Source organism: Chiroxiphia lanceolata, chromosome 1, assembly GCF_009829145.1.
Source record: "Chiroxiphia lanceolata isolate bChiLan1 chromosome 1, bChiLan1.pri, whole genome shotgun sequence".
NCBI classification, from domain to species: Eukaryota; Metazoa; Chordata; class Aves; order Passeriformes; family Pipridae; genus Chiroxiphia; species Chiroxiphia lanceolata.
Genome location: NC_045637.1, coordinates 57,680,166 through 57,700,473, shown reverse-complemented (window position 1 = coordinate 57,700,473; position 20,308 = coordinate 57,680,166). Strand labels below are relative to the sequence as shown.

Here is a 20,308-nt window from a genome sequence, read left to right as displayed (position 1 = left end):
TAATAATATGGTAATAATGATCACACCGCTCATGCTAAAGTCTGACATATGCTGAGAGCAGTGTCACTAGGTCAACGTGAGAGCAGCGTGTACATAGAACACAGTGGATAGGGACAGATAAGGGCTATCACCTGCAGCCATCATCTCCTGCATCTTCAAAAAGTAACTACTTGACAGTCTCTTTAGAATCTGCTAACTCACGGAAACGCTGTAGACTAAACTTCTTACCTGGAAAGTGTACATGCCTAAGGTTATTCCTAAAGTTCTTGAAGCAGATCCAACAGCAAGCAGACTTTTGAGACTTTTGTGCTTGTCAGTGTGATAGGAGGGGCACTCACACCACGATGGAGAAGACAAAATGAGCGCTCTCACCAACAGTTTGGTAAACAATTTGAGAAAATATGATTTAGAGAACTCGTAAGTTAGAGAGTTTGTGAATTAGTGAAATAATAAATTAGTGAGTTCATGTGTTGGACCAGTCTGTACAAAGATGATTCCACCAATGTGTGATGTCTTTGCATGTTTTGGGGGGGGTTTTCTCAGGCAGAGTATTTCGTTCTTTTATGTTTTTTTCTAATGAGGTCATAAGCTCATAAAATAAATTTTAATTTACAAAGCACACTGTGCCGTAAATTTGGGAGATCCAAAAAGACCATGCAGACTATCATATGCAGATTATCACAATTCCATATGAAAATGAAAAGATAGTGATTTCAAGACTTTTCAATGCACAGCCAAAGATGATTCTGTTTATTTTTTCCACAGTTATAAATCATAACAATATTAAACCATATGGTATATTTTTAAGCTGTTTATGTTGTTTCCAAACATTGTATTCCTTACATGTGTCATAACTAAAAATAAGCCAAAAATGGCCTGAAGAGACAAATAATGTAAATTATTTACTTCCTGTTGGAAGTTATGTGATAATTTTTTCCTCATTTATATTTCTCTAGCTTCCTTTTAATATCAAAATATCAATACAAATCTAATTTATTTCCAAATCCTGTTTTGTTTACTTCTCATGTCTAGTAACTAAAAACACTTATGCTATGAAAATAATAAAAAACAAAGTTATGTTTCTAACTTCCCAAAGATAAATATTTATGGGTTTCTGAGGTTTTGTTTCAGTGAGGGGTTTTTTGGATTTTTTTGTCCAAACATGAAATCTTAGAAGTGTCTGAAAGAAAATGGTTTTCTTACTGCATCAATTCAGACAGTATGGATTGTTAAGTGAATCTATGAAATCAAATGAAATCACAATTCATTAATACCCTAATACACACAATTAAAATTATTCAACCATGTCTTCCTTCTGTAATGCATCCTCAGCCTGAATTTTTGAAGTGTAAGAGACAATGTGAGGCCTAAATCCTAATTTCCAAGTTCTTTAGTTTTCAAAGTTCCTAAAGGACAGGAATGTTTTAATCAAAAAAATGATAGAACTGAAAGAGAAAAAAACCAAAATATTTAGACCGGTTGAGAGGAAGCAGTAAAGAGAGGAGTGCTGAGTAGTCTTCTATGTTTCCTACAGGACCAAATATATAATCTTGGGAAAACTGAATGTCACTATTTTCCTCATTATTTCATTATGCTATAAACACGTTTGCCTTTAAAACAAATAAATAAATTAAATCTCAAGAGATATTAAAAACTCCAGAGGCAGTAAAAAGAGTAGGATCAAATATCAGTAAGCACTTGATAATAGAATCTATGCAAAAATGGAGTAAATGGAGTCAGACCTCATGTTTGAATTGATCAACACTAAATGATGAGAGAGAATAATGTGACAGAGAGAGAAAAGGCAAAAAATGAGACCCACATTTGAACTTGTCTTTCTATTGAAAAATCCATAAATAAGGTTTGTTAACTACTCTGTCAGACCTAAAAAGTTCAATACCAGAAAGTAACTTCAGGAAACTGGCATTTCTGCAGGGAAAATTGCATTTTAGTATCATATAAAACTTTGTGACAAACAAGGTGTTTCTGAAGTACCCCCAGGAAGTACATTATTATATTAGCTGTCCATGTATAGCTAAATTCCCAGGAGAAAAGGTAAAGGATGAGCATAGTAAAGATAGCACTGAAAGGCAATAAACCACAGAGGGAGTAATAAGTGAAAGGAGGACTCAGAAATGGCTTAATCTTTTTTTCCGATTTAGTCAGACTATCCAGAAATCAAAGGAAATGAAAGCAATTACCATAATGCTGGAATAAGCATTTTACACTATACAACAGTACTAAGTATGCTGCTACCTGATATTCCAGTATTCATTGTAATAAACAAAAATTCTCTGACTCCAGAAGAAGAATTCTTTCTATTACTAACATAGTTTGCTTCTCCTGAAGGTTTTAATAATTCACATGAAGACACATAGGTTAAAAGTACATATCTATAATTTATAATTTTACAAAAAGAAACATGAAGTAGCCTTTCTTCAAGTAGAAAAAAAAGTGGCCCTGAGGGTGGCCATGACAGTCCCATTGCCACTTTATTCTCATTTGCTATCCTTTCCCATAACTTAATCCTTTGAAATAAGATTTACAATTCCAAATGGAAGTAGTCCTGCTCATTTTAGAGAAAAAATCTCCAGTGTTACAGAAATTCTTTTGAATCAAAGGCATGCTATGTAGAAGTCTTAAGTAAGATGCTCTGAGCAAGGTGGATGGATCAGATGATCTCAGCGGTCCCCTCTAACCTCAGCCGTTCCATGATTCTCTGAGCAGTGTGATTTCTGAGGAGCTCTGCCTGTTACTTCCAGTTATTGCCCTAACAATCAGGAATTGAGAGGAAATGAAGATAACAAATTGTGAATCTCAGAATATATAACTTTTAGCCAAATGGTTCACAAAACACTGTGTAAGTAGAGAAGGTCATAAGAAATAAACCAGTTTTGAGACAACACTGAACTGCCTAGAAGCAGCAATTGTGCACTGTTTTCAAGAACCAGCTGTAAGGCACACGGAAAAAGAAGAATGAAGGCTTTATCCCCATAAATCTGTTCTGCCAACAGACACTGAGAACATGAGAGCAGTGTGCGTGAAAGAAAAGGGTGAACAAGATAATCAAGTCTTTTCAGATACTTCCCAGGCTGAAGGTCAGTTCTATGGACAGGTGGAAACAATCCAGAAAAAAATGTACCTGTAATAGCAACAATTAGTGACTTGTAGGAAGCGTTTACTTCTCCATGAAAAATTTTGTATTACTGTAATTCATCTAACCACGAGATATTATATATTTCTCTCAATGTGTGAGTTGCTTCTGTAAAATATAGTAGCAACTTTCTATGCTAATAGAACTTGATCACAGAAGAGGTAAAACTAGCATGGCTAAAAGCTTTTAAGACTGACCATTTTTTTTCTTTCCACTGAACAAAAACACCCCTAGGTAAAGACAATTTGTTCTACTGAGTTACATTAAGACATAAGGTGCCAATAATTAAAAGCAGTAAATTAGGACAAGAATTCTTTCACAGCAAATCTTACATTATTGTTACCAATGGTGGGTGGTCTTAAAGGTTCTTACTAAAAATGAAATGCTGTAATTCTCTTTGAAAAGAGATGCACCAGAAAAGAACTTGATCCACTTGTCTATGTACTGTTTTTCCTTTTTCATTTTGACCATTTTCTCCCCATGTCTCAATATTCACTTTAAGGTAAAATCCTCTTCACTGTTTCAATTAGTTTTAAAACACAGGAAACAGTCACAAGTATTGAGTCATGTTGCTGAGAACACAGCTGCGTTGGGCAGGGCACGTCTCCAGGATGAAGGACCACCGCCTCCCTAAGATCCTGCTTTATGGTGAACTTGCCACCGGCTGCCGCAAGAGAGGAGCCCCAAAAAGAAGATACAAGGACTCCCTGAAACAACATCTCAGCCTTGGCCATATTGATCAACATCATAACTGGTCTACTCTGGCCTCAAATCGGGAGGTCTGGAGACACATCATTTATAACACTGCTGATGCTTTTGAGAAAGCACGCAGGATCACCCTTGAGGAGAAAAGACAACGCAGAAAGAATCGTGCCTTGCAGAATGTACCATCTAAGGAGTCTTTCTGCTGTGCCTTTTGCAACTGGTGATACCTATCTCGTGTTGGCCTTTTTAGCCACCAACACACTTGCAACAAACGTGGGTAGAGCCCTTCCCAAATCTTCGTTCACGAAGCCTAGCCATGAATATCTTACATAATATTATACAGACTATATACACCGTGTACATACTATATATACATACTGTAGACATACACATTCACAAAAAAGACAACTTGGAAGGTAGTCAGATTCCAGTAAATGTAAACAGATGTTACTCTTTCTTTCCTTTTTTTGTCTGCCGCTTTCAATAAACTCTAACCAGTTCAGATACTATTTCTTCAGGATGAGAACCAGTATTATATACTTATTCTGATTTAGGTCTATTCGTTAATACAAGCTATTACGTATCCTTGCAACATCTTTCAAGTCTTTTGCAGAGACAAGCTGATATTTCTTCACATCTTTGAAGTTGTATTCAAATCCTTAGGGTTAAATATGAGTAATATAAATATTTATACATAGAGATGTTGTCATTTACTACCCACAAAGCCAAAAGAAGCTCTGAAGTACTGATTTAAACATAATTTATAGTAACTTCATTTCCTCAAGAATTTTTCATTTGATTACAAACTTTCATAATATATCAACTATAATTTCTATACATTTGAGTCTGTAGAATTGATACTCATTCTTCAGTCACTACATATGAAAAAATATATTGTATAATCAGATTACACAGGGAGGGACGGGAGTGTGTATGAAATGAACAATTTTCCCAGACAGTCTCAAACAGAATTAAGTATTAAGCAAAAGCAAACCAAAGCTAATCTGATTTAATTATGTAGCTATGGCTTTTGAGACACAACAGTTTTCTTGGCTAGCTCCCCTTTGAGATTATCACCTTTTATTAGGATATGATCAATGAAAAAAAAAGGCAAAATAAATTTCCTAGGTAATTAGGATAAGTATGAACTGTCAAATTTTTAGATCTTTTCAGGGTAACCAACTTACAACCAGGTCTACAAAGCCTAGTGTAAACTTCTGAACTAAACAAGTAGCCAAGTCCCCTAAATTCCAATCTAGTCTCATTGATTCTATGTGGAGATTGGTATTCGTATGGAATATATTGCCTGAATGATGCTCTGTGTGACTATTAGGAACAAGCTATGAATAACAATCTGAATAATAACTTCAACTGATAACGAATTCAGAGTGTATTTAATAAGATTATGGTTAATTAATACAAATTCATTCATATCAGTTAAACATCTGGTCTAATAGGAATCTCCTGAATAGCACAGAGAGATTTCTTTAGAACAATAGTATTTGTACTCAAACTTGAAACAGTATTGCTTCAGAAGAATAGTGTGTTCATATTAGTTAATACTATTTCACTATACTGAAACACACCTTTTTAATGCTTATGGCTAAAGATGCAAGTGAACTCTGTGTGATTTATGAAAACACCTATAGGTATCCTATTTTTCAGGCACAATGAGAGTTGCTCTTAATCACATTAAAATGGTATCTGGTTTTTTGTTTGGTTTGGTTTTGGTTTTCGGAAGTTCCACAGCTAAGGTAAAGAATAACCAAGTGCATGAGTCTTAATCCTCTGTTTCCATAGGATGCAGAGTAAGTTAGTTTCAGTGAGTGTTAACGTGACAATTTTTTACCCATATTGAAATGAACTGCAGTGCTAAAAGGGTCATAGACCCTTTACAGGGAACGAGGAAGCTAAGAAAGGTAACTTTTTGCACCACTCAGCTCAGTTACAACAGAGCCAGTTGTCAGTCAACGACTTTTCAGAGAATCTGAAAAGTCTCCACACAATCCCAAGTTGTCAGTATGTTATTACAGAATATGCAACTCAGTCAGCACACACATGCACTATCTTGCTTAAACTGACAGACAGCCCTTCAACATGACATAGAAGAGCATCTTTCATAGATTTGCTCTGAGATTTTCAGAAAGAGGGAAGACTCCAGAAATGCAGGGAAATAATATTCAAAACATACATCCTCCACAAGGTTAGACCTGCCTTTAAGCATGTGATTCATAATTGGTTTTAGAAGACTTTAAAATTTGCAAGCATTAAAGCCAGTTGTAAGTTAAAAGTCAAAGAAGACAAGAAATCTAAAAGCATCTCATTCAGCTGGTCATTTTCATCCAGGGTGTTTGTTAAAAAATTTAAGATACATTAGACATCAATATTTGCAAGTAAGCTATAAATAAGCTTACAACACAATATTTAGACCAAAGACAATTTTATCATGTTGCATTCTCAGTGATTAAATTCCTTTCCCAATTATTGATAATATTAGCATTCTACTATTTACTGTTTTATTTATTTATGTTTAAAAGCCAAATTAATCTCTTTGTGAGAATAACTGTAAGTTCTTATTGGGTATAGTTGAGGAGGCTCAGCTACCTCCAAATGGCTCTGAGGACTTCACAGATCTGTGGGGTTTTTTTCTCACATTTTTCAGATTGGGCTACAGGTCAGGTCAACTGTTCTTCTTTCATTCTCAAAATGAAGTTGAAAAAGGCAACTGAAGACAGACATTATCCAGTCTGAAGAGCACTTTACCGAACAGGGAAATGTTCAGATGCAATATTAAAACCTGTCAATCCAAACAGTAGAGGTCACTTAAATGTAGAGAAGCTTCATAATTTAGACAAAAATGATGACAATTTTATTTTCTAGAGTTTATACCACATTTCTAACAGCTTCTTCTATGTTACTCAGTTGGAAAGATTGTTTGAATTGGATAGCTTCAATTTCATTTACAGGTGCTTTTTTACTTACTAACAAAACAACACTGAGGTGAATTGTTTGTTTGGTTTTTTTTCCAATGTGTGAGGATGTAATGGCATATCCCTGAAAAAGTTAAGTTTCTAGTCCTCGTTTATACACTGAGAAATTCTTCAGGTTTTTAAACCTCTTGACAGTATCTTAAAACCAGATGCTTTATGGTATGAGAGATCAGGAATTGTCTTGTTAGAGTCGAAATCATTTATGATGCTTTCTTATTCAAAACATGACCTACTTTCAAAAAGAAATTTCATAACACTGGGAGCTGGGAAAACTAATCGCAGATATCTGAAACTTTGTCTCAGATGACAACATAAAACATTCCAATGCTTATTAGGACACAAAACAATTTTTCTTCAAAACACTGCTCAATCTGGAAACAAGTGATTTTCCCACCCACATAAGTAGACAAGTAAGAATGCTGATGAACATTGTGCTTTCTCTGGGTCAGAGCATATCCCTTTGACTTGTTCAACTACTCTGATATAGTTACATCAGAATTAACAATTCTGTTCTGCAGAGATGTTCTCAGTTTTTTCAGAACAGTTTCAGAAGCCATCTCTTCTATAATTATGTCTCTGAAGAATATTCTTTACATATAGATTGTTACTTGGACATTTAAATGTAATTATTCTTGATTTTTCTTAAATATTTTAGTATTTTAACACCATCTTATGTCTTTCAACAGCTCAAGGACTCTAATACTGCAAGGTACCATCCTGTGTTGACTCCAAATTCAGTAAGTCTTCTCTGAGGGAAAAAAAACTTAAGAAATAATTCATATTGTCACTTTAACCATGATTTCAGAATTGTTAGACTAATCACATAAAATAAATCACAAAGTACCTTCTGTTGCATCCTAGAGGTCACTTAAATGCATAGAGAAGAATCTCTATTTTTTTCTCTCAGTGACCACTCACTGTAGGACAACGAGTACTCCCAATAAAAGTGAAGACATTAATTGTATAAGTGGTGGTTATTCAGCCTGACTCTTTCTGCATACATTCTTTTGAATATTGTCCTTTAGACAGAAGGGAAGCTGGCATCCTTTTGCCGACATGGATACCCACAAAAGTTATGGAGAAAACTTCAAGTCAACTGAAAATACACTTTAAAAAAATAATCAAAACAATAGGAACTTTCATGGCATTTCCTCCCTGGTATTCCTCCAGTAATGTGATTGACATTAAAAAAGACTGCATTTGGCATACACAGAGTCTCATTTAACCCAATGTAAATCAGACCAAGATTACTTAAATCAGCATGAGTAGAGAATCAAGCTGTTCAGGGAGGATAATTTTCACAATAAACCAGTCTATTAAAGATTATTGGCTGGATTAATAAGGGAATAGGAGCAAAAGTAGCCTTTGCTTAGAGACCTGCTTTTTCAAAGGAAAGATGAATATGGTTTCTAGCAGCTTTAACAAGAAATTAATACCAAGATAATGTAGCTACTATATATTGATACACCTGTATGTTATCCCAATTAAATAAAAAGTAAACCTCTGTTGTACAATTCTATTAATACCACATTAAAAATACCCAGGGGGAAGAAAATGGGGTTTCTAACTATGTGGAAAAAAAGCCAAATAAGGGTCTCTACAAATGAAATGGACTATTAATAACAGTAAAACTATTATTTAGAAGCTAATTTGCCTAATTTTTTAGTCATATAGAAAACTTACCAGACATCATTGTAACTGCAATAAACATCTCTTTGTTTGGGGACGCAGGAAAATCTTTGACATTAAAGTAACCCTTACGAAATTGTGAGATTAATGTTCAGTTTTCAATTAGCGCTGTAACTCACTGATTTAAGGGGAGTGGAAAATTCAAAGCTGAGAAAGAAGTGCAGAATAAGAGCAAGGAAGCTAGTGAATAGAAAATCATTAAAGAGGATGGACACCAAGAGTTTACAGGAATATAAGAAGAAAGTGGTATTTAAATAAAACTAATACATACTTCATTGTAAGAATATTTTATAGGTGACAAAAATCTATATTTGCACTAGAAGATTTCCTGATAGCATGTTACCTTAAATGTCCATATGTTCTTGTTTACTATATATATAGGAAAATGTTAAAATAAAACTTGTTTAATAAAAGTGGAAATAGATATGCCTTTTTATTCTGAAAAACTACTTGGAAAAGAAAAAATTATATTTCTTTTTGTTAAATTTAGCAGATTCTAATGGAATAAAGGCTATCAATATAGAATTGTTATTGTGGGTAACACTTGTCTCTTCTACTCACAGAAGAGTCAGCTAGTAGAATATATAAGAAAAAATTCTTTATTTGAGGGCAATGAGGAACTGGAACAGGTTGCCTTGAGAAGCTGCGGATGCCCTATCCCTGGAAATGTTCAAGGCCAGGCTGGATGGGGCCCTGAGCAGCCCCATCTACTGGGAATTGTCTCTGCCTGTATCATGGGGGTTGGAACTAGATAATCTTTAAGGTCCCTTCCGACCCAAACCATTCTGTGAATCTATGATTCCACGAATATCAGATTGATACACTTTAAACAAAACCAAGATCTACCCCTCTTGGTGTTGAAGTCAATGACAGTGTTTTAAGTCTGTTCATTACCAGCTGCTTTAGAATATTCATTTTCAAGCGATTTATTTTTCAGATCTACCCAAGATTGATATTAGTACTTTATATTTAAGGTGAAAGAGTGGCTGCAATTCAAAATTTCTACATACAAATAAATAAAAAAAGACAGACACCTAATTTCACATTTTTCACTAGTTTTTTGTAGATGTCTCTGGAAGCGATACAACTAGTTCTATAAATGATGCCTTACATATTTTGGAAATCTATCTATCCTCATTTTATTACTCAAAGAACTACATTCAGAAACTCAAAAGTAATTTTTCTAGCATAGGTAGTCTAAAACAAAGCTAGGATTCTAACCATAGGACTATTTATAACAGAGTCTGCTTCATAAAAGGGTTTTAAGAATCAGTGAGAACAATGATAAATAAAATGCAACTATCTACATAGTCCGTAGGAAGCCTATTAGAACTATTTGTTATATATTCTTACTGAACTCATCAACATTAATTTTGGAATTTGACCCTTGTTCTCATTGGTGATGGATCATCCATAGTCTCATACCATCTCCGTTACTTGACTTTGAAAAAAATGACAAACTAAATATCTCTGTCCAACATCAACAAATCAGAGTCTGAATAAACACATTTCATTGCATTAGAATAATATCATATAGCTAAAAACACACTTCTTTCTTACCCCATCTTCAGATATTTTCTGAAGGAAGTAAGGATTATACAACTCAATAATGAGTTTTATAACTTATGAAAATAGAAACACTGTGTAAACACTGCCTTCTAAATAAAAATTGCAGTATGAACTTCTACAAACTCCTAACGGTATTCTCACTACACTTATCTCCATAATACTGACACTTATTAAAAGGTAACAAAGATTTACCAATTTATGCTATTGCAGATGCATTTCACAAATTGATTTTAAAAAAGGGTTTTAGTATTAAAAGAGTATAATCCTTGAAATTTCTACATTTATACTAATTTATAAATGAAAAATAAGAAATAACTTTGAAAAATTTGAAAATTTACCTGATTAAGTAAGGATTTGAAGAACAAGCTATATTTAATGGAGTGTTAAAACTAATACTACCTAATAGTAGCCAAAAAGACAGAAGAGAAAAATCTAGTTAAATATAACTTAGCAACATACTTCTAACACTGTTTTCTGATCTTCAGTACTTTTGTTGGGTATTTCAGATTATTTTCCTCCTTACCATCAGCATGGTAGTAACTCATGCTTTGTCCCTGAAGAGAAATATAGAAATTAAACATTAAACCCACAAGCTTAAGACCCCTTACCCTCTGAGTTTTCTGGGCTCCTATTGCTTCTCAGTGTTACAGACACATGTGTAAACAACTGAATTTCCTACATCCTTTTCTCATCTGCACTGTACTGGGACTTGGCCAATTGGATTATTTACAGCATTAAGGCCACTCCACAGTAACTTGAAAAAGATTCTCATTGGTCAGACATTATCAAAACTAAAACCACATTTTTCTTTTAAGTAAAGTCATTTACAGAAAATAAAACTTTTTTACATACTGTTCTTCACTGAGCATTACATATTCATTTTTTTGCCCCTCCTCCCCTTTCTAGACTGAAGACTGTGAACCCAGTCCCCCAAACATTATGTATAAAATGAAATTAGTTATTTGAATCACAGTACTTAATCAGAGGTATTAGTACCCAACCAAATTGAGTGGATTCTTAAACCACTACTTGCTCTTAGTATACCTCCTGAGTTTTCAATATCTTATAATGAGACTAAGTTTTTAGTCAGCTAGATGATATATGGTCCTGCAAATACATGCATTTTCATAATTAACTCAGCAATTAAGGCTGTTGGACATTATTATGAAAAACTCTAGATTATGAGAGATATGAATAGACCATGGTGAGGAAACTTGGAAAAATATAGACTTCGAAAAGCTCATTTCGCATTAAAATTTACAGCTATATATTAAAATAGAAGGTAAGGAATGTTTCCTTCCAGAATACAAGCTTCAAGATTTTTGTAACTGACATGACAACGTATAACACACTGTCCCAAGGCTGATATCACAGGCCACCAAAACAGCAGGTCCTCAAGACATAAAACTGATCTAGTTAGACACAGCTGAAATGATTTGCCATAGCACTGAAAAGCTAAATATTTCTCATTAAAACAAAAAAGCCCTCATAATATACAGAACACTGACAACTCCTATGTCACAATCTCGGATGGAGAAGCCAGATTTCCTTTCTCGTAGCTTTAAGGGACATAGCTCTACTTCTGTACTAACATCACAACAGTTTTAGCAGCAATATAGCAGGTAGTCTTTTCATCATGAATAGTAGCTATAGCTACAGGACTCCTCTCTTGTTTGATACTTGGACTTTTTAAAATTTTTTTAAATTTGTTTTCAGGAAATGAACAAGCAAATCCTCCCACTCTCATCAATTACATGGGTATTCTGTGACTCCCATGGCTCACAAAATCTATTCCACGGTCAAGAGGCAAAAGACATTCATTAAAATAGGTAAAACAAAACAAAACAAAACAAAAAAACTAAACCCAAACCCACCCAGACATATATTAAAAATACCCCAAAAACCAAAAGCCCCAAACCAAAGCAAAAATCCCCCAAAAGCCTAAGGAAAAAATGACTCCACACAAAACAACCCCAAACTAAAGCAAAAAACCCCAACAAACCCAACCTAAACCCCACAATAAAACCAAACCACAAGTCTGTATCAAATTAAAAAGAAACAAACATAAAAAAACCCCTCAATCCAACAAAACCCAAATCCAAAAATTAAAATAAAGCAATAGCTGTTTTATGCCTCTTCCATGGCTTCTTTAGCAACTACATAGATTTCATCTCCCACTAGAATACTCTCTGGCTACATTCCATTATCCCTACTTTAGGAAATCTCTTCACATTTTAGAAATCAAATTATACACACATCATAACTTAGACATTATGTTATTCACTTGTAAGTGTTCACATTTAAACCCATTTATGACATTCATTTCCCACCATTTTTCACTTACTGCAATCTCTGAATGCAGAGGGCAGTTGGCCTGGAACAGGCTCCCCAGGGAAGTGGTCAGAGCACCAAACCCACCAGCAGAGCTCAAGAAGCATTTGGATGATACTCTCAGGCACATGGTATGACTCTTGGGGATGGTCCTGCGCAGGGCTAAGGATTGGACTCCATGATCCTTGTGGATCCCTTCTAACTCAGCATATTCTGTGACTCTGTGAACCAAAACTCAGCTTCTATTCTGTTACATTCTGTAGTCATCACCAATTCTTGGAGGAATCTTGATTTTGTATCATTGTAAAAGATGCATTCAAATTTAATTAAGAAATTATACTGTCAGTTTGGGAAGTTACTATATGAATTGGGTTTTCTAAACTTTGATAAAAACTATCATTGACTTTGATGAGAGAATCAAATTGAAAAAAAAAAAGAAAAAAAATCAAAACTCAGCAAACTCAAAAGCTTTCCATACTAAGTTAGTTTCTGAATTCCCTCCATGAATCCAGGGAATTACCAGGGAAATTACTCTGAAATACTATTAGGGAAAGGTAGGAAGGAACCTGACACACCTATGGTGCTACATTTGATAAGCAATTGTAAATGTTTATTGAAAAAAATAAATGGAATAGTTAGGTATTTTTGTGTTTTTACTTGGAAATATATTCTTCCTTTTCAGTCTCATTTGACCACTGACCTTGCTTTGGGTCACCATAATAATTGTGGAAAAGACATTGCCAAAAGCAAGCTTGCTAACACTCGTCCTCCACTTAGGGAACTGAACTGTCTTCCTAGAAGTCTCTGAGTATGTAAACAATTCTTAGTTCATACTAAGAACATTCATGCGTTCATCAAGAGAATGAGACTCTGGTCACTATTTTTGTAAGAAAACTGTACTGAGAAAACATGAAAAATACTATAGACAACACCAAAAATCTAGAACATATGTTTTCATACATGGCTTTAGTTGTAAACTCTGCTGTTGTACCCCTGTTTAGGGTGGGGCAGTGTCCCTTCACTTTGAGTACATTTGAACTTTGGCAGCATGCCTGACCTGCTTTTTTCAAGATCCATAGAGAAGCATTAAGAGAACATGAAAGCCAAATTCTGAATTTTTAAATGTCAAGACTCATCCCTTTGGGGTCACAAAGGAAGAGACCGGATCCTTTTTAGGATTATTCAGCCAATGAAGAAGATTAAATAATTTGTCTCAGAGGAAGAAGTTAGAGCAAGTCTTTTTAAAAACATAGAATATTTACTGCATTGATGCAATTTCCTTAGCAGATACAAGAAATTAAATTACATTACTATTAAAGCCAAAACCAATAAAGCACTTCAAGTACAAATGGCAATAAATGGGAACATTCCTATTAACAGAATTGGAAAATTGAGAGGGGTATGAAGCACTAAAACTGTAACCTTTTGAAGTTGGGCTTCCTCAAGTGTTCTCAAAAAACATATAAATATGCCAGTTGTCTGTTCAGGAGACTAACTTTTAATTTTACTATTTCATATTATTCCACACAATTTCACACAAGTGAAACAATAAGCACCACAATGCTTTTGAAAGTATAAGTATAGGAGGTCATCCCTTACTGTACCTCAACCCAAATATGCTTCCTGAGATGATAAAAACACATAGAAGACAATTTGACACAGAAGGTACTTCCAAGGCCTGAAGAAGAAAATGGGGACAAAAAATGTAATGTGATTTTGAATCCCATCTCTCCAGCTGCAAAAGTGAAGCCCAAACTTATATAACAAAAAAGCAAACCTATGAAGATATAGTTAGTTACAGAAAGGATAAAACAGTTAAACAAAACCACCAAAATCTCAATTCATGAGTCTTACACAGACTACTCTGCGTAAGAAAACGTAGCACAGTTCTGTTTGATACACAGACTAGGAAAAAGACACAGGCTAAATATTTTCTAGAATTTCTCTATAAAATTAGAAATGCAAAAAAGGGATAACATATTTCTCTCATTTTCTTCCAAGTGCTGGTATGTACTAAACAAGCAAACACAGCAAAGCTTTGCTTTCACAAGGTTTAGATGGGGAGTGGGGAGAGGGGGATACAGGAATGGCTTCTGTGGGAAGCTGCCAGAAACTTCACCCTTGTCTGACATAGCCAATGCCAGCCAGCTCCAGGATGGACACAATGCTGGCCAAGGGCGAGTCCATCACTGACGGTTGTAACCCCTCTGTGATAATTGTAGTTAAGGGGGAAAAAGTGCACCCTGCACAACAGTGATTGCACCCAGAGAGAGGAGTGAGAATATGTGAGAAAAACAGCCCAGCAGACTCCAAGGTCAGTAGAAGGAAAGGCAGGAAGTGCTCCAATCAGTGGAGCAGTTTCCCCTGCAGTCTGTAGTGAAGACCATGGTGAGCCAGGCTGTCTTCTGCAGCCCATCGAGGTCCACGATGGACCAGAGACCCACCTCCAGCCCATGCTGGAATAGGTGGGATGCCTGAGGGAGGCTGTGACCCTGTGGGAAGCCCACACTGGAGCAGTCTCCTGACAGGACATATGACTCTCTGGAGAGAGGAGTCCACATTGGAGCAGGTTTGCTGACAGGATTTGTGACCCTATGGGAACTCATGCTGGAGCAGTCTGCTCCTGAAGGACTACACTCAGTAGAAAGTGTGGAGTAATTAATCAAGAACTGCTGCCTGTGGGAGAGACTCAAGTTAGAGAAGTTCATTTAAGAGTCCATGCAGACTTCATGTCTCCCATGGGAGGGACCCCACACTGGAGCATGGGAAGAATGTGAAGAGTCCTTCCCCCAAGGAGGAAGGAGCAGGAGAGATAATATGTGATGAACTGACTGCAGCTCCCATTTCCTGTCCTGCTGTGCTGCTTGGGGAAAGGATGTAAAGAATTCAGGAATAAACTTAACCCTGAGAAGAAGGGAGGGGTGGGGAGAAGGTGCTTTTAAAATTTAGTTTAATTTCTCATTACCCTACTCTGACTGGGTTGGAAAGAAATTAAAATAATTTCCCTGAGTTTTCTCTTTTACCCCGATGGTAATTGCTGAGAGATCTCTCCCTGTCCCTATCTCAATTCATGAGTCTTTCATTGTATTTTCTTTCCCCTGTCCAGCTGAAGAGAGGAGCGATACAGTGGTTTTAGTACCTGGTGTCCAGCCAGGGTTAATCCACCGCAAGAGGTTACACACAGACATAACAGGATATCATTAATAAAACCACTTGTGCATGTAACACCTCAATCCTAGCTGAATAACTTTAAAAGAGATCCTAAACCTTAAAAGCAACATCAAACAGTAACATCTTAAAAAAATCTTACTTTTATTCTAGCATAGTTATAAAGCATAACAGGAAGAAGTTTGTCGAGAGGTAATAGTTTGCTCAGCTTCTCAGTTTTCAATTCTGACTTCACTTGTGCAAGTTAGATCAATTCATGAGTGCAAACAGGGATAGCAGATTAATGTAGACAATTTATCTTGTACAGATTCATGCTGCTGATTGAACTTCTCTGCTTACTAGACGTGAAACAGGAAAAAATACGTATTGTATTTGGCTGATGTTGAGCTATTAATACTTTTCAGCTCGTATTGCAGTAGCAAATATGTCATAAGCGAAGTTGTGGTGAAACTACTTACAAGCTTAAAGATTCTCTGTAAATATGAACTTGACTCTCTGTTGTTCATTACACTCTTTAGTGAAAATTAACATGTAACACCTGAAAATGGATTGCTCATTACAGATAAGTATACTTCAACAAGCCTCAGCTTGGCAGAACTACTCCCGATTCCCAACAAGCAGAAATATCAGCAAAGTAGGTTGTAAAAATAGGCTCTAAATTTGAAGATTCTTGTGCATGGGAAGTTATTTTGTACGTTACATCGTACCAAAATTTGAGTGTTTTATGGTCAAGAAAAAAAAGGAAAATCAGGATTAGTCACCTCAGTTAATTCAGCTGTTCCTGATTTTATTCCAGGTATCTCCTGACCAATCGATGGTTATTTTTCCAAGGGCATGTGGTGATAGGAGAAGGGGTAATGTTTTTAAACTGAAGGAGGGTTGATTTAGATTTAGATATAAGAGAGTGGATTTTTTACAATGAGGGTGGTGAAACGCTGGAACAGCTTGCCCAAAGAGGTGGTGGATGCTCCACCCTTGGAAACATTCAAGGCCAGGTTGGATGGGGCTCTGAGCAATCTGATCTAGTTGAAGATGTCCCGGCTCATTGCGGGGGGGGAGGAGTGGACTAAGTGGCCTGACACTCCAGGAGTTTAAAGATGAGAAATAAAAGTAAAAAAGCAAGAGCAATTGATCTCCTTTTGAGAGATACATATTATTTTTTACTGAATGCCTAAACAAATTTTTCCCCTTCCATACTTTAAAAATAACTCAGCAGCATAGTTTCCAAGTAAAGTCTCAATTAAAATATAATTACAAGTTTCTGGTACATCTGGTTGGAAAAAAGATACTAGTATACTTTCATAATTTATATTTATGACTACGGTTTAGTGTTGAAATAATGTAATGTTGAAATAGCAGCAACATAATTTAGAGGAATTTTATATTAAATCAAATTGAGAATAAATGAGGCATTTTCTTTTTTTTACACTACCAAACCTTTCATTAAGCACACAGGTGGGTTGCTGCTGTGAGGTTTAGATTTGTCCAGGAAAGCAGTGATTTGAAAGACTTGCATATGTGGGTGCAAAGAAGAAAAAGTCTTGGCATGATTTTTCATTTTGTCACCTTCAAACACAAAAGTCTGACTTTGAATGAATCAGTACTAATCAATGCATTCATATAAAAGTTAACAAGTAATTTCTACATATATTTCTGATAAAAAATGGGAAAGGTCCGACACTAAAATAATTATGAAGCTTCACAGTTTCAGGGAAAATATATTCCTTGATGAATCTTTCATATGCTCAGATTTCTCAGTTTTTCTTCCTCAGATATCAATTCTAAAATAAAAATATTTTTTTTGGAAATGCTTGAAAAATACTGCAATGAAGTGTACAAGAAGTATCTTGTTGGAAGTGTATCTTTCAACATCCCCTTGAGAAGGCTGCAGAATGAGGCACTACTTTGTATGCTTAGAATATGGCTGCTATTAATAAGTACAGCATTAGAAACAACCTTTTCTTCCCCCCATCCCCCCTCATATCCTAAGAATAACAGTGTCTTTCACAAGAATACCCCTGCTCGAGATAGCAGATTGTAACAGCAACATGAGGTGACTAGTTTTTCATCAGACCACATCTGAAGCAGGGAAAATGTCTGAAATTGCACTATAAACACTGTCTATCCCATTCTGAAAAAACAATTGTTTCCAATTTTTCACATTCATAATTTTTCATTCTAATCTAAAAGTAGTTATTTCTATACTAGAATAACATTATTGCCTGTACTCAACATTCAAATAGCAACAATGATTGCCACAAAAACTTTAAGCACTGTAAAAACAGTTACTAAGCTAAAAAGCAATGGTTTTTTCATTTTTACATGCAACACTATCACTCTGTAAGACTGCCATTCTCAATGAAAACTTCTTGTATCTTCAGCATTTTAAGTGACAATATTTGGCAAGATGGAAGCTTCTATGTTATTAATAAAAAGATGTTTTCATTTAGGTTTGAATATCTGGACTTCATCTGTATCTATTTCAGAAAAGAAGCTATCATAATTAGGTCTTTGAATCATCAGATTATAAATAATATCCAAAGAAAGATGTGTTCCTGATTTTTTTCCTGTAGCCCAAAACTAAGATGAGCATTAGTGGCATATAGATGTTGAAAGTTACTGTGTTAGTACTACTTATAGGTCAACTGCAGTTAAAGAGGCCTTAAAAAGCAAGAACATCTTTAAGATCTTGCTCCACACTCTTGCGATCACTTTGATTAGGTTAGTTGTCCTTTCCCAGGATTAAAGGAGAATTGGAATCCAGAGTGCATTTCTATGTAGAAAGTTAAGAATGTGCCTGTTTATTTTTTGTTTGTTTGTTTTGGAGAGGATCGGTGTAATTTTGGTTGGTTTGGTTTGCAAGAATCTCTTCTTGCAAACTTTTACTCTGTTTTTTGTTAACCTGTTATTGTTAGAAAAATCAATCACAGTTTCAAAACAAATATTAATAATCACCTAAGACTATTATATATAACATAAGAGAGTACCACAAAGAGACATACACCACTTCCAACAATATTACTGAAAAGTATTAGAGGAAAAAGTAACAACAACAAAAAAGCACTGATCTGGGCAAAGTGTCAGGCAAATGTCTTGAATTAAAGTTGTGGTGCAAATCACTTTCAGTCATGAGAGCAGGAACAGCATTTGTGAATGCATTTGCATGTTGCAAATAGTCTGCAAGTACTACACCAGTCCTTGCACTAGAATTGGCTGTAAATGAGAGCTGACATTAATCTAAAGACACCAATCTTTTTTATAGTTTAAAATATCATCTTACTAAAAGTATTATGCACAGTTTTTCAGGCTCTTTCCATATAGTCTCACAGCCATACTTATCAACATTTCAGAGTTTACCTATCAGCAGTGGTCTGAACAGATCGAGACCCATGAAGACAGCATGACATAGCTGAGGTTTAAGATTGTCACAAATGTCTTGTATCTAAAATAACCCATACTTCTTCCAGTACATCTATTCTAAAAAAGACTCTTCCACATAATCCCTCATTAATGAGGACCCCCTTGGTAAACAAAGCCATTCTAACTGTACCCTTGAGAGCCCTGAAGTTAACACATATGCAAGTGGGTTATCCTGAAAAGTATATCCATTTCACAGGAAATTATTAAGATTACTACTGAGTTGACTGAATTTTATTTCAAACAGTTATGTTCAATGGGAACATACCAATGGGAAACTTGAGTCCCTTTTCAATTTATTTTCCATATTAATGTGACTAGAGCTTTGGCCATGTTGTTGTACAACTTTTTTACTGAAATGGAATAGAACTGCCTATTACCTGCATTCTGGTGTTGTCAGGCACTTATGTATCTTTGTAATTTCTAAAGGAGTACTAAGACTGATGTCTATACATTAACAAAACATTTACTCTCTCATTTAGCACCTTCTTTTACAGTTTAACTTCACATTTTTCAATAGCAAACTGCTCAGCACAATCTTGTACTGCTTCAGATTATCCTCTCTCTAGTGTTTTCTGCTTAATCTAATTCTCTCTTTCTATTCTTAGTGGCTTTCCATCATACTTAAGCACAAGAATGCCTAAAAGAAATGAAAGGATGAACTTTCCCAATATCCAAGATCCTGTCATAGATAAGGCAAAGAAATACATTCTGTACTGTTTAACTTGACCTAAGTTGATGTCTAGCAGTTCTTCTGAACAAGAAACATAGGGCAGGAAAGCAAAAGAGAAACAGAATAAAAACCATTCTGTGGAACCTTCATTCATTAACGCAATTCAGAGGGATAGTGTGAGCAGCTACAAGGATCATTTAAAAAAATAAAATATTAGTAACTTAATCCATCATTCTAATATTTGGACTAATTAAATGAAGTTGGGAATAATACATGAAAATTGTGTGTGCAGGAGGGGAAACTAAAGCAAGCCAATCAAATTTATGTATGAAAATATAAGTAAGGATCCCTTCACCCTTACAGTGGCATCTTTACTTGTATTCTAAAAAAAAAAAAATATTTTGCAGTGCAAGCATCCACTCTGAAATTGTTCTATGGTGAGGCTTTTCCATTCCTTGTTCTGCTAAATCTCCACTCCATTCCTTCTCTAAAGAAAAACAGCATTAGAGTTGAGACAGATAATTTTCTAACACAAAAGATCTGTTCTCCATCTCCTGTAATTTAGCTCTGAAGACTCAGTTTTCGTAATCACTAAAAACTGTGTTGCTGTAA

At 35.3% G+C, this 20,308-nt stretch overlaps 1 protein-coding gene and 1 long non-coding RNA gene across 2 annotated transcripts in view; one reads left to right on the top strand and one right to left on the bottom strand.

Moving 5' to 3' along the window:
- The window catches only part of CCDC102B (coiled-coil domain containing 102B), a 48,128-nt gene extending 37,329 nt beyond the window's left edge, over positions 1-10,799 (bottom strand). Inside the window, exon 1 of the mRNA XM_032675044.1 lies at positions 10,716-10,799. The gene's annotated coding sequence lies outside the window, so the exon portion shown is untranslated. The remainder of the gene's footprint in view (positions 1-10,715) is intronic.
- Positions 1-20,308, top strand: part of LOC116780302 — a 34,663-nt gene that overhangs the window by 4,857 nt on the left and 9,498 nt on the right. The window contains exon 3 of the long non-coding RNA XR_004354412.1: positions 7,536-7,586. This is a non-coding gene — a long non-coding RNA (uncharacterized LOC116780302). The remainder of the gene's footprint in view (positions 1-7,535; positions 7,587-20,308) is intronic.